Raw genomic sequence first — 15,618 nt, 5'->3', positions numbered from 1 at the left:
GAGTTTTCAAAGTTTCAGAAACAAATAGGTTAATTAAAAGGAGACCTCCTTTTGACAAACAAGAATATTCAGTACTGCTTGGTTGCAAATCAGTCACTACAAATTTCAAAATAAGGGTTTCCTGTGTGTCTCAGTCTGTTAAGTGTCTGTCTTTGGCTTAGGTCATGATCCTGGAGTCCTGGGATCAAGCTCTTCTTTCAGCTTCTTGCTCATTAAGGAGTTTGCTTCTCCCTCTGCCCCTATTCCTGTTCATGCTCTCTCTCTCCCAAATAAATAAATAAAACCTTTAAAAATAAATTTCAAAACAAAACTTGGAGATACCTTGGGGCATCAAGTAAAATTTAATGCTTACATGTCCAAGTAGTTCCAGGATAAAATTATGAGGCTCCAGAAGGATGTCATCAGGAGGGTTGGGGAGAAATCAAGTGGGAAGTGGGTTGCTGACATGTGCTTAAAAGGAAAACATATCTCAACAGTATGTTGCTCCAAAGTGAGGGTAACCCTCTAGACCCCTCAACTGATAGGTGGTATCAGAAGTCTTGGACCAACTTGAAAGTCTGAAAAAGAAAATCTTAACAGTTTAGCTAACACTATATAATATCTTATGTGGAAGAATTATTTAATGATTTTATGTATGATTTGGCATTCCAATAGTCATATTAGTCAAATAACTGTTTCACATTTCCCAAGTAGTGTATATTGTTGGATACATATGACACTATCAGTTTCATCAACCTGCATTATTGTCAGCATTATGTATCAACTTGGCTAAACTATGATCTCTATTTACTCTAAGACTAATTGAGATTTGCTCTAAAGATATTTTATTAACCTGACTAAAGTTCATAGTCAGTTGAATTTAGGGAGATTATTCTAGGCAAACTGGATGAGCCTAACTTGACAAATTGGAAGACCCTAAAATCAGATAGAATAATTCCCTGAAAAAGAAATTTCCTTCTGTAGGGTAGCTTCAGGTTATGTCTGAGTGTCCCAGCCTGTAAGTCCCGGCCTACAGATTTTATATTACCTTGCCTATTTCCACATTTGCATATACCAATTCCTCATAATAAGCCTCTCAATATATGTCTCCTACTGATTCTGTTTCTCTCACTGAACCCTGAATGATTCAACTTGTAAAACAATATTTTTGTCTTCTACTGTCTGCTGAATATGCTATCTGAAATCATCCTTTTTTTTTTTTTAAGATTTTATTTATTTGAGAGGAAGAGTGAGAGAGAGCCTAAGAGGGGAGAAGCTCAGAGGCAGAAGCAGACTCCCCATGGAGCTGGGAGCCTGATGCTGGACTCAATATCTTGACTCTGGGATCATGACCTGAGCCAAAGGCAGTTGCCCAACCAACTGAGCCACCTAGGTGCCCCTGAAATCACCCTTTGTATGTCCGTAGAAGCAAAATTTCATCTCAACAAAATTAATTCACATATATTTAACGAAGTTTGGTTGAGATATAAACAATGTTTTTGGTCTACTATGCTATGTAGTCATTGTAATGCAAAGGTAAATAAGACAAAGATCCTGTCCTGAATAGGTCCCTGTGAAAATACATCCATGAATAACTGAAATTTAAGGTAGAAAATGAGAAGCACAATAAAAACTAGACATAAAAATTTACTGTGAGAGTTCTGATGAGGAAGATATTACGTCCAGCCTGGTGCATTTGATATTCCCTCAAAGTTGTATAATAGAATTTGATCTCTATCCAGACTCAACCTTTGACTTCAGAGTTGAAACAAGCCATGGTTGTACTTATTATATAGTCAGCTGTGTGGGGACACTTAACAGAGACCACCTGTTCACTTCCCATGAACAAAGATTATCTCATAATGATGTTCTGTCACAGTTGATATGGTCCATATATGAAAAAGTCTGAAAGGTGACAAGATCACTGGCAAAGTCCATGGATCTTGTAAAAGACTTCCTGTTATGGCATATGAGTTTTTAGTATTACTAGGATAAAACTTAGAAATGAGAGACTGCATAGGAGTTCAAATGTCACTAATAACTTTCATTTTCTGCATCTTCAGAGAAGAGAAATCAGATTTCATCTTGTCAGTGCTTGGTATTTTAGTTTTTCTGCATAGGATTCATTATTATAATAAATGGGTTGCTAGAATAGGAGTTGGGAAATTATTAAGATATTCCTTATTTGACCTTGTACTGTTATTTTAGCACAATAGGTTAGAGAAATTTTATACTCAAAAAGTGCATTTTTCCCATATTTTTAAAGTATAAGGCTAATAATAATAAATTTTAAGAGCTTTTAAAATTAGAAACTTAATATTAGAAAAACTAGTCCAATGCTGAAAATAAAAACAAAATCTTTGAGGTATATCTAATATGCTAACTTATTTTTCAGTCTGAAGTGTGGCATCTAAATTGAAATGCTATTAATTATTCACCAGAGATACTTTCTAAATACCAACTTATCTTCATAGAATTTTTATAGATCTGAAAGTTAAATGTTCCTTTCTGTAGCAAGAAGTTTCTTCTTAATGACAATTGGGTTTTAGTGGGAAGAAATTTACTAGGATTGAAAAAGCACTGGGTTCTCCTTATGTAGGTTTTCCCATTAAAATAGCCACACAATCTCCAGCAAGATCTGGGCCTCAATATTCTCTGACTATATGAAATAAGGTTATTATTTATTTTTTTTTTTTTTAAAAAAAAAAATGAAATAAGGTTATTATTTTAACATTCAGTCTTTTACCTTTATTTTGTGCTTCTTGATACATAAAATAATGAAATATAAGTCCATTAAGGTGCACAGAATTTAAATGCTTTTCCTATAATATATATTAGTAATATTATGAATTACATTTTTGTGAAAGTTTTTGACTTACAACTGCATCATCACCATGCCTCAGCATTTTCCTTAACTCAGTCCATTCTTCATTGAAAAAAAAAAAATTATCATATATCTTTTGAACGTGTCACTCTCACATTAAAATATCTTCTATGACTTTTTATTATCTATTGAATAAAGCCCAGGCCAAAGTCCAAATAAAACTTATTAGATACCTTTCTGATTAAGAGTATTGATTTGGAATTAAAAGTCCTGACTTCAGATCATTTGTCACCTGTAAAACAGGAACACTAATATACATTCCATAGGACGCTAGGGAAAATCTAAAGTGATATCTGTGAATGTTTCCTGGAACCATGGTTATTACTTATAATTATTCAAAACATTAGCATTCCAAATACCTTTCTGTTTTCATACATGTGCTATTGTGTTATGTCTCAATTTTTTCATCTACTACCAATCTTTTAAGACCAACTTACTGTAACTTCCAATCACTCAACAAGTATTTATTAATTATGTACTATGTTCTGGGTCCTTTAAACAAGTGAAAGGAACTGATAATCTTGTAGCAAATCTTACAAGTAAAAAAAAAAAGTAATATAATTGGATATGCATGAAATGCAGAGGATCATAATTAAAAAATATGTTTGCATTTGGGAATAATAGAAAAGTGTTTAAATTAAACTTTGATAAATAAGTAAATAGAACTTTCCAAGTAGACAAAGACTTAGATGATTTTTCTGAGAAAAAGGAACTGGCTTATGAGTAAGATGGAGGATAATTGGCATGATATAAGCATTATACTTAGCTGAGTAAAACTGAAAACAGCTCTCAATTTAGACTCTTCAATTTGCTTCTATTACTTATTAGTTTTATGAAACTCACCATTAAGTGTTAATTTCTGCAACTTCAAAATGGGAATATAAGTAAGAAAAAATATGGAAAGAACACAAATACATGGAGGTTAAATAACATGCTACTAAGCAGCAAATGGGACAAGCTAAATAATAATAATAATAATAATAATAAGTAGAGAATCCAAAAATTTATGGAGAAAATTAAAATGAAAAAAAAGCCCACAATGGTCAAACATCTTTGTAATGCAGTGAAAGCTATATTAAGAGGGAAATGTATAGCAATACAAGCCTACCTAAATAAACAAGAAAAATCTTAGATAAACAACCTGGCCTTACACCCAAAGGAGCTGGGGGGGGGGGGAGTCAGTAGAAAGAAGGAAATAATATAGATTAGACCAGAGCTGCCTGGTTGGCTCAGTTGAAAATCCATGTGACTCTTGGGTCTTGGGGTCATGAATTCAAGTCCCACGCTGAGGGTAGAGATCACCAAATAATAATAATAAAGTAATAATAATAATAATAGACTTAAAAAAGAACTGATTAAAATACACAAACCATAAGTGACTCTTAATCTCACAAAACAAACTGAGGGTTGCTGGGGGGAGGGGGTTTGGAAGAAGGGGGTGGGATTATGGACATTGGGGAGGGTATGTGCTTTGGTGAGTGCTGTGAAGTGTGTAAACTTGGTGATTCACAGACCTGTACCCTGGGGATAAAAATATATGTTTATAAAAAATAAAAAATTAATTAAAAAATTACCAATTCTGATTAAAAGAATCAAATAAGACCTAAAAAAAAAAAATACAAACAAGAAAGATTAGAATGGAAATAAAGAAAATAGAGACTAAAGCAAAAAAGAACAAGTCAATAAAACCAGAAGACTGGTTCTTTGAAAGATAAAACTGCTAAACTTTTAGCCAAACTCAGCAAGAAAAAGGACTAAAATAAATAAAAGCAGAAATGAAAAAGTCAAAATAACAACTGATATCATAGAAATACAAAGGATTGCATGAGAATATATAAAAATTTATGTGTGAACAAATTGGACAGCCTAGAAAAAAATTGATAAATTTCTAGAAACATATAACTTTCAAGAACAGATGTCTTCCTCAGTGAATTCTACCAAACATTTAAAGAAGAGTTAGTACCTTCTCTTGACAAATTACTCCAGAAAAAAAAAAAAAAAAAGAATAAAAAGGAAAGCTCCTAAATTCATTTTATGAGGGCAACATTACTTTGATATCAAACCAGGTAAAAACAGTACAAAAAAACAAAAACAAAACAAAATCAGGTCAATATCATTGATGAATATAGATAAAAAAAAACCCTCAACAAAATATTAGAAAACTGAATCCAACAATATATTAAAAAAAATTCACTACAATCAAGTGGTATTTATTCCTGGGATGCAAGGGTGGTTCAGTATTCATAAATAAATCAACATGATACATTACAATAAAAAGAGAAAGGATTAAAACCATATAATCAACACAGTGGATGCAGAAAAAGCATTTGACCAAGTACAACATTAATCCATGATAAAAACTCTCAACAAAGTAGGTTTAGAGAGCACATACCTCAACACAATAAAGTTCTTATATAAAAACCCACAGGTAATATCATACTCAATGATGAAAAATTGAACATTTTTTCCTCTAAGATCAGGAGCAAGACAAGGATGCCCAGTCTTGCTACTTTTGTTCAACATAGTGGTGAAGTCCTAGCCACAGCAATCAGACAGAAAAGGAAATAAAAGGCATCCAAATTAGTAAGAAAGGAGTAAAACATGAGGGTGCTTGGTGGCACAGTCTGTTAAGTGACCAACTCTTGATTTTGGTTTAGGTTGTAATCTCAGAATCATGGGGTCAAGCCTTGTGTTGGGCTCTGTGCTCAGCACAGATTCTGCTTAAGACTCTCACTCTCCCTCTGCCCCTCCCCTTAGTCTCTCTCTAAAACAAATAAATAAATCTTTTTTTTTTTAAAGATTTTTTTTTTTTATTTGACAGAGAATACACATAGGCAAAGAGGCAAGCAGAGAGAGAGAGGAGGAAGCAGGCTCCCTGCTGAGCAGAGAGCCCGATATGGGGCTCGATCCCAGGACCCTGGAATCATGACCCGAGCTGAAGGCAGAGGCTTTAACCACTGAGCCACCCAGGCACCCCCAAATAAATAAATCTTATAACAGGAAAGAAGTTAATACTTTAACTATTTGCAGATTTCACTATATATAGAATACCCTAAAAACCTCACCAAAAAACTAGAACTGATAATCTAAATCAGTAATGTTGCATTTCTTTACACTAATAATGGAATAGCAGAAAGAGAAATGAAGAAAACAATCCCATTTACAATTGTGCCAAAAACAATGAAATACATAGGAATAAAAATTAAGAATATTAATTGTACAAATCTCAAAGATTTTGTGGAAGCTAAATTTGGTTAATGCCCATACAGTGATTACACTGGTGTCTAACACAAATGCCATACAACCACTAAGTTAGTTATTTGGGAAAATATAATTATCATCATTACCTATGCAAGAAACTGAAGGGGTGATAAAATAGAGATTTGGTAGTCATTGATGGGGTAGAAAATAAGACTCATTAAAGAGACTTGCTAAATAATTGTCTTTTTTAACCTTAAAAAGTAAGTTAAATTTTATTTAACCTTGAAATATTATGAAATTCTTTGAGACATGAGAGTGAAAAGTCAAATTGCATATAAGAATGATTTAAATCTGTAGAAGACAGACACTAAGATTGTCCCTAATGAATTTAATTACCAGTATTCATGCTTTTGTGTTGTCCCTTCTCCTTTTTATATCAGAATTAGTGCCTATGAGCAATTGATTATAGCAGAAGTAATATGTGATTTCTAAGACTAAGTCTTAAAAGATTTTGCTCTCTCAGAACATTCACTCTGGGATAAGTCAACTTCCATGTTAAAAGGAAACCCAGGCATTCCTCTAATATTTCCACTTAGGAATAGAAGCCTCCTGATAATTGCCAATGAGAAACCGAGAGAAGCCACTGACAACAATGTTAGTAAGCCACCTGGGACAGAGCTACATCAGCAACATTCACATTTTTCCATAACTACAACCTTGGTTGATTTCTTAACTGCAATCTATAATTTTGAGCCAGAACCATTAATATAAGCTGATGCTGAATTATTGATGTACGAAACTATAAATAATAAGAGCTGCTTTACAATGCTACATTTGGGAAAAAGTGAAATGGAATTAAGTTACTAGTAGAAAGCTGAAAAAAACTTAATTAAAATAGTTTTTACTCATCTACCAGAGCAATCATCATCATATTGGAATATAATCCATCTTCCCAGGGTATAAGTCAAGAAAAATGCTAATATTTTGTACCTATCATGATGCTTTGCATATAGTAAGTATTTAAGCATATAAGTGAACGAGTGCTTTTGTACTATGACATAGGGATTACAATGGTGAATATTTCTATGAACAAAGGAGAATCTGATTATAAAACAATGCATATAATCAAAATACCAAATAATTTTGCTAAGTCCACAGATATTTTAACATTTGATAGGTTCCAATATAATATTTTAAATATCCCATGAGTATCTTAAAACAATAATTTATCCACATTTAAGTTCTCTTTTATTGTCTTAAAAATAATAACCATATTTTTGCTTCTTTTTATTCAGTTTAGGAAAAGACAACTTTCATTAGGTTCTTGCATTGAATATAAAAAGAAAGATATTGTGTATTTCAAAGGTATTGCAGTTAGATAGCACGGAGTAAATTGCTCCACTTAAATCTCTACATGCCAGTAAAAGCCATTCAAATTGCAGCAGACATATGGATGCTATCATGAAAAGATTGTGGTAATAAGCAATGGCTATAAATAGAGAGAAGAGGATGAGATTGAGATGAAGAATATGGGAAACAACCAATATAAAATTGGTGAAATCAAATATGTCTTAGGTAGTAATTGTTTGACTAACATTAACAGTTACAATATAAAATTCATCTTCATGAGAATAAGGATATTTCAAAATAACAGGATCCTGATTGAGAAAACTATAAATTGAAAAGTTACTTTAAAAGGACTCAAAGTTTTCTATTTCTAAAATCAATCTTCTTTAGCCCCAGAGGAACGATGAGGATTCATTGTGATTTCTGTCTCTTCCTTATGTGTATTCTATGGTACAACTAACCACATTATTCAGTCTTCTAATTGTTTTTTCATAGAACACTGAAATAACTGAATAATAGAAAGTATTTTCAAATATACATGAAAAATACACCCAAATAGACCATAATGTTATGCAACAGAACCAATTTTATAGGGGGTGCCTGGCTGGTTCAGTCAGTAGAACATGTCTCTTGATCTGGAGGTTATGAGTTCAAGAGACAAACTTGAAAAAAAAAAATTAACAAATTTCAAAAGCTTAAAGTCACACAGAACTTGCTATCTTAATTGAACAACAACAACAAAAAAAACTGGAAATAAATTAAAACCCCAAAATACCCAAATATATAAAAATTAAATCATATACTTCAAAAGAGTTCACAGGGCAAACTATCAAAATTAAAATAAGAAATTATTTGAACTGAATGATTATAAAAGTAAAACAGCAAACTTTAGGATTCAGCTAAGTCAAAACGTACACTATCCACTTAGTACATTTTTCAGATAATAAATTAGAATAGAACACACTACAATTTGTTTAATGAAATCAGACTAACCCTAATAACAGATTCTTAAAGGATATTAAATTAACTATCATAGTTAGTATTCTTAATAAATATAATGTTTTTAATATTTTAATACATTGAATAAAAATTTATAAAATGCATACTACTTCAAGACAAAAAAAAAGATGTATGCAAAGAACACAAGGACAAAGTTAAATCAATCAATGTAATTTACCACCTTAGGAGAATGATAAAAAAAATTGATAAAATGTAATGACTAGTTGTGATTTAAAAAACAAATAAAAAAGAAATTCTCAGCAAAGGAGGAGGAAATAGACTGGATAAGAAAAATGTACCCTTTCAGTATATGGTGCTGGAGTAATTAGATGTCAATATAGGAAAAAAGCAAACCTTGTCTAATACCTAACACCACAGAAAAAATAATATGAGGTGGATTATATATCTAAATATTCAAAAAGATAGACTACTTGATGTTAGAGTACATGTTTTATTAGTAACAAATAACTATAAAAGAAAAGAAAAGGATAAATCAGACTACTTGAAAATTAAGTACTTAACACTTCAAAAGTTATGTATCGATTAAAAAAATTAACAAGTCAGAAGCCAAGTAACAAACTAGGAGAAGGTATTTAGGTTTCATAAATCTGAAAACTGAGGGGTGCCTTAGTAGACCAGTCAATTAAGCCTCTGCCTTTGGGTCAGGTCATGATCCCAGTGTTTTGGGACTCAGCCCCCTGTTAAGCAGGGGGCCTGTTTCTCCTTCTTCCCCTGTCTGCCACTCCCCTTGCTTGTGCTCTCTCTCTGTGTCAAATAAATAAATAAATAAATAAATAAATAAATAAACATCTGAAAAATGGCTCACAGTTATAATTCTTATAATCCTATAAAAAAAGACAAAACAATTAAAAATCGGAGAATTATTTTGAATAGGTACTTCAAAAGTATGTATCTAAGTTGGCAATAAATATAGGGAAAGTTGCCATTTTTGTTCAATTCAAATTAAAACCACCGTGGGATACTTCATATATCTACCAAAATTGCTAAAACTAAGAAAATGAAATACAATATAATATTGAGACTATACAGTAAATGGACTTTCATTCATTATTAGTGTAGTTGCAAAACTGTACAATTAAATTGGAAAAAATGATAATATTTGATGGAAGTAACCATATATTTTCCCTGTTACTCTGGAATTCTACTAAGTTTTTTTATTTATTTATTTTTTTTTTAGAGAAGTATGTACCTGTGTCTATAAAATTGACTTGTTTGAGTATGTTCTGTAAAGATTCATTTAAAATAGTCATCAGTGGAAACAATTCAAGTGTCCACTAAGAGAAGAATAAACCCACTTCTTTATTTATAAGTCATTTCTACACCCACCATGCCACCATGGGGCTTGAACTTATAACCCTCTAATCAAGAGTCACTTGCTCTATCGATTAAGGCAGTTAAGTTATAAGTGGACCCACTTTTCTAAAAGGAAGATAGAAATATTCTATAATATGAGTTTTGATGTGATAACAGAAATTTTTACATATTTAAAATTCATTTTTCTCTACACTTAAGACTTGTACATTTTACTATAGATGTATGATAATCAATAAAAAAAATCTTAGCCTGAAATATAAACATTTCTACTATTCTTTCATAAATCCTTACTTCAGTCCTTGACTTTGTGATAGTATGTTTTGCTTTTGGGAAACCTCACAAAACTTATGTTTCCACTCTTTATGTTTAATATAGTTATTTACATTTATAGTATATTATATCTGGTATATATTATATCAGAGCATGCTTTCCCTTAAGTGAAACCATTTAAGATCTCATTTCTCTAATACTGTATTCTTCTCCAACTTTGTTTTCTACCACATGGAACCTTCCTCTGCTTTGGAGCCATACTGGCATCCTTTGGATACTTTCTACTTTCACATTCCCTTCTGTCTTGTTCTACTATAATATGAGGCTCACTTTTTGCAGATGTATTACACTGGAAATTTACATTGTGTGGTTATTTTTTCAGCATTTATTTCTGCCACTAAATTGCAAATCTGATAAAGAGATTATGGTTTGGTCTTGAGGGGGGTTGTTTCGGGTTTTGTTTTTAGTTTAATTATTGGACTGTTTGGTTTTATTCTCATTGTTTGTCTAACACTTTGTTTCCAGAATCTTATAGCAATCTTATAACATACAGTAGGAACTTTGTATCCATTAATAAAAGATTAGTAATTTAAATTCTTAATCAGTATGGGCAGCTATAAAAATTACCATGAAATGGATAACTTAACAGAAATATTCACAGTTCTGGAGCTTGAAAAATAGAAGATGAGGATACTGACATTGTTGGTTTCTGGTAAGAGCCTTTTTTCCTAGTTTGCATTTGGCCATCTTCTTTCCAGAACTTCTCACAACAGAGCCCAAAGAGAGGGGAGGCAGACTCTCTCATGATTCTTTTTATAAGATCGCTAATCTTATCATAAATTCCTACCCCCATGATCTAATTACCTCCCAAGGGTCCCATCTTCAAAATTCAGAACACTGGGGACTAAGCATCAAGATTTCAACTTTGGAGACACACATATAGTCCATAGCAACACCGTAGCTGTAATATAAGTCAGGTTTCTCAGATATGTAGTACAACCACCATTTTTGTATGTCTCAACCCCTTCCATGTACTGAAGTTTTGTTCAGCCTTCAAATACTATAGTTTCCAGCATTCCCATTCAAGATGATGATGCAGGGAGATTCTAAAGTCACCTTCTCTCTCAGACTCACTAAATTTACAGCTACATATGAAATGTGTTTCTCTAGAAAACAACAACAACAAACAACTCAAAACTAGCTGAGCAACTCCTACATGCCAGGCAACTAAGGAAAAAAAGCAAAAACAAAAACAAAAAACACTGAAGAAAATAAAAGAGGCTGAGATACAATGTGGTAATAAACTCCACCCTTAGCACAGGAACAATTAGGACAGAATTCAAAACCCAGGATTTCGTCCTGAAGAGCAAAGGGTTTGAAACCCACAGTTGGCACCCTACATTTTAAAACTTGTACCAAAACATCTAGTTTTGAACCAGTGGAAATCCCATACACCAGACCCATGAAACTATAGCAAACTGCAAACCACATTATAAAGGGCTTGCATGCTCAGACTCACTTGCATCAGGGACCCAGCCAGAGGCAATAAATTAAGAGGCACCCAGGCTTTATGTGAAAGAGATTTATTTCTTATCTTAAAGCTTTGATTTTTGGGACAGGCATCACATTTAAATACACCTCAGGGTCTCCTGATGTTCTCCAGTGACAAAGGCTGGTAGTGCTCTCCCTGTTCTTCACTTTAGCTAAGAGGTGCCATCTTTATAATCTCCCCCTACTTCACTGTGGGTTACTCCCTCCTAGAAAGAACCTTCTACTGCCACTGGTGACCTTGATTCAGGGCTTGCCACCCAAAGGGAAACCTCTAGATCATCTGGCTTTGGCGGCCAGTGAGGCTTATGCTCAAGGGTTTCACAGGACTGTTACAAATGGAAAAAGTTTTAAATATCTATGTCCCCAGGACACTGGAGCAGACAACTGTCCAAAGAGCCCACTTCTTCTGTTAAGAGGCCTATTATCTTATCTTTATAGTTACAGCCTGAGGGGCAGACTCCTAATTAAAAACACGTATACATTATATGTTTATAAAAAAAATTTTAAAAATTAAAAATAAAACAAAAACAAAATCATATCTATAGGCTAACTGTAATCCTTTCCAGAGACCTCAGAGGGTGTGTGTTATCTTCAAGCTCTTCCTTTGCCATGTTGGAGTGCCAGTATCTCCTGGAGGAGAGCTTTTACATGCATCTGGAACCCCGGTTTTTATATCTGGTGTCATGGGTTTTGTGGCTATTGCCCAGGGAATGCCCCCTGGCTCTGGTGAAAAGAGAGGCTTACTTTCCAGGGTCCCGTGGGATTGAAATAATCAGAAAGTATGCTCTTGGCAGGCTACCACACCCTCTCTCCCAAGCACTGTACAGAGAGTCTAAAATGCATGAGCAAAGTCATAGCAGACAAAACACACTTTATAAATAGTATTATACTTATATCAGACAAAACAGACTTTAAAACAGAGGCTATAAAAGAGACAAAGAAGGAATTACATAATGATAAAGAGGTCAATAAGAAGTATAATTATAAATATTTATGGACTTAATATAGAAGCACCTAAAAATATAAAGCAAATATTAACCTATAGAGAGAAATAAGCACTACAATAATAGGATATGGCTTTAATATCCTACTTTACTAATGTATAGATCATTTGGATGAAATTAATAAAGAAATTTGGCTTAAAACATGTTAGATCAGACAGACTTGAAAGATATATGCAGAACATTCCAATCAAGAGAAATTGAATACATGTTCTTTTCAAATGCACATGGAACATTTTCTAGGCTAAACCATATCTTTATTGTTTAAGAGAGGACATGAGTGGCAGGGAGGGACAGAAGGAGAGATTGAGGGAGACTCTTTAGAAGGCTCTATGCCCAGTGAAGAGCCTGATGTGGGGCTTGATCTCACAACCCTGAGATCATGATCTGAGTTAAAATCAAGTTCAGATGCTTAACTAACTGAGCCATCCAGGTGCCCCTAGGATAAATCATATCTTATACCCCAAAACAAGACAATAAGTTTAAGCAAATTGAAATCATATCAGGCATCTTTTCCAATCACAAAGGTATGAATCTAGAAATAAATTACAAATAAACACTTGGAAAATTCAAAATATGTAGTATTAAACAATATGTTTAATTAAAGGAGAAATTAAAGGAAAAACCAAAAAATATCTTGAGACACATAAAAACGGAAATATGACATACTAAAACTTTTGGAATGCAACAAAAGCAGTTTTCTGGGGTATATTGATAGCAACAAAGACCTATCTCATGAAACAAGGAAAATCTTAAATAACCTAACTTTATACCTAAAACTAGAAAAAGAAAAACAAACTCAAAAGCTAGTAAAGAAAGAAAACAACGAAGATCAGAATGGAAATAAACAGAGACTAAACACACATAAAAAAAAAAAAATCAATGAAACTACGAGTAGGATCTTTGGTGAGGAGGAACACAAGCTGACAAATTTTTAATCTTTAGCTACTCTCACCAAGGAGAAAGGACTCAAAATCAAAAATCGAAGAGTTGTTACAGTTCATATCACAGAAATAGTAATCATCATATGATACTACTATGAGAAATTAAATTCCAATAAATTTCCTAGAAGAAATGAATAATTTTCTAGAAACATGTAACCTAAGACTGAATCATGAAGAAACAGAAATCTGCACAGACCATTTACTATTAAGATTGAATTGATAATCAAAACTTACCAACAAACAAAAGTCCAGGACTAGGCTGCTTCACTTGTGAATTATACCAAACTTTTATAGAAGAATTAACATAAATTTTTCTGAAACTATTACAAAATATGGAAGAGGAAGGAACATTCTCAAACTTATGTTATGAGGCCAGCACTACCCTGATTCTAAAACCAGACAAGGACACCATAAGGAAGGTTACAAGCCAATATTCCTGATAAACAAAGACTCAAAATTCCTCAAGAAAATAGTAGCTAACCAAATTCAACACTACATTCATATATAAATATATATACACATATGACATATACATATATACACACATATGATATATATTAAATTCCACAACATACTGTTAGAACTAATCAAGAAGTTTAGTAATGCTACAGATACAAAATCAATATACAAAAATTTGTTTCATTTCTATACACTAATATTGAACTATCAAAAAATTAAGAAGATACTCCCATTTATAATTACATCAAAAAGAATAACATACTTAGGAATAGATTTAACCAGGATATGAAAGACATGTACTCTGAAAACTAGAAGACATTGATGAAAGAAACTAAAGAAAACACAAAGATATTCCATGCTCATGAATTGAAACAATTGTTATTTTTAAAATGGTCATACTACCCAAAGGAACATACATATTTCACGTAATCTCTACCAAAGTTTATACGGCTATTTTCACAGAAATACAAGCTGTCCTAAATTTTCTATGGAACTACAAAAGACCTTGAATACCCAAAGCATTCTTGAGAAAGGTCAAGCTGGATGTATCAGGGTCTCTGAGTTCAAACTGTATTACAAAACTATAGAATTCAAAAAAGTATAGTTTTGGCATAAACACAGATACATAAATCTATAGAACATAACAGAGAACTAAAGAAATAATCCCATGCATTTGCATTTATAGTCAACTAATTTAGGACATAAGAACCAAGAGTATACAGAGAAGAAGCATTTTTTTTCAATAAATGATGTTGGGAAAACTGAACAGCCTCATGAAAAAGAATGAAATTGGACTTCTCTCTTAAGCCTTACATGATATGAAAACAACCTGTGTCCATTAAGGGATGGATAAATAAAATGTGGTGTGTGTGTGTGTGTGTGTGTGTGTGTGTGTGTGTGTATTATCTAGCCATAAAAAAGAAAGAACACTCGCTATTTGTAACAACATAGGTTTCATTAAGGGTGTTTCATTAAGTAAAATAGGTCAGAAGGAGAAAGACAAATGCTTTATGATCTCACTTTTGTGTAGAAAAAAAATGAGCTCATTGATGGAGAAAACAGATTGGTGATTGCCAGAGGTAAGGGGCTTGGGGTGAGTAAAGTGGGTGAAATGGGTCAAAAGATAAAAATTTTCAATTATAAAATAAGTAAGCCCTGGGGATGCAATGTGCAGCAAGTAACTATAGTTAATAATACTGTATGGCATACTTAAAAATTGCTGAGAAATTTTAAGAGTTCTCATCACAAGGAAGAAAAAATTTTAACTCTATAATGATGGATGTTAACTGGACTTACTGTGGTGGGTATTTTATAATATATACAAATATCAATCATTATGGTGTACATCTAAAAGTAATATAATGTTATGTGCCAACTATATCTCAATAAAAAAGAAAGCCTCTGGACAGTCCCACACATAGAATTTCATGATTCATAATTATGTTCAGAGTAGTAAATATTCTCCCATTTTCCTGTAAAAAGTTTGGACATTTTCTGTCTTAGAATGATTGACAGAATATCAGGTATGGAGGTGGAGAGTAGGGATAAGCTAGTATTCATTTATTTTTCTATAGTTTTCCTTTATTGTTGTTAAAACTTGAATATATAGATTGGTTTCCAGTATGAGAAACCTAAGTATAGAAATTTC

The sequence above is a fragment of the Mustela lutreola genome, chromosome 2 (assembly GCF_030435805.1).
Source record: "Mustela lutreola isolate mMusLut2 chromosome 2, mMusLut2.pri, whole genome shotgun sequence".
Classification (NCBI taxonomy): Eukaryota; Metazoa; Chordata; class Mammalia; order Carnivora; family Mustelidae; genus Mustela; species Mustela lutreola.
Note: the sequence above shows the minus strand (reverse complement) of the source record.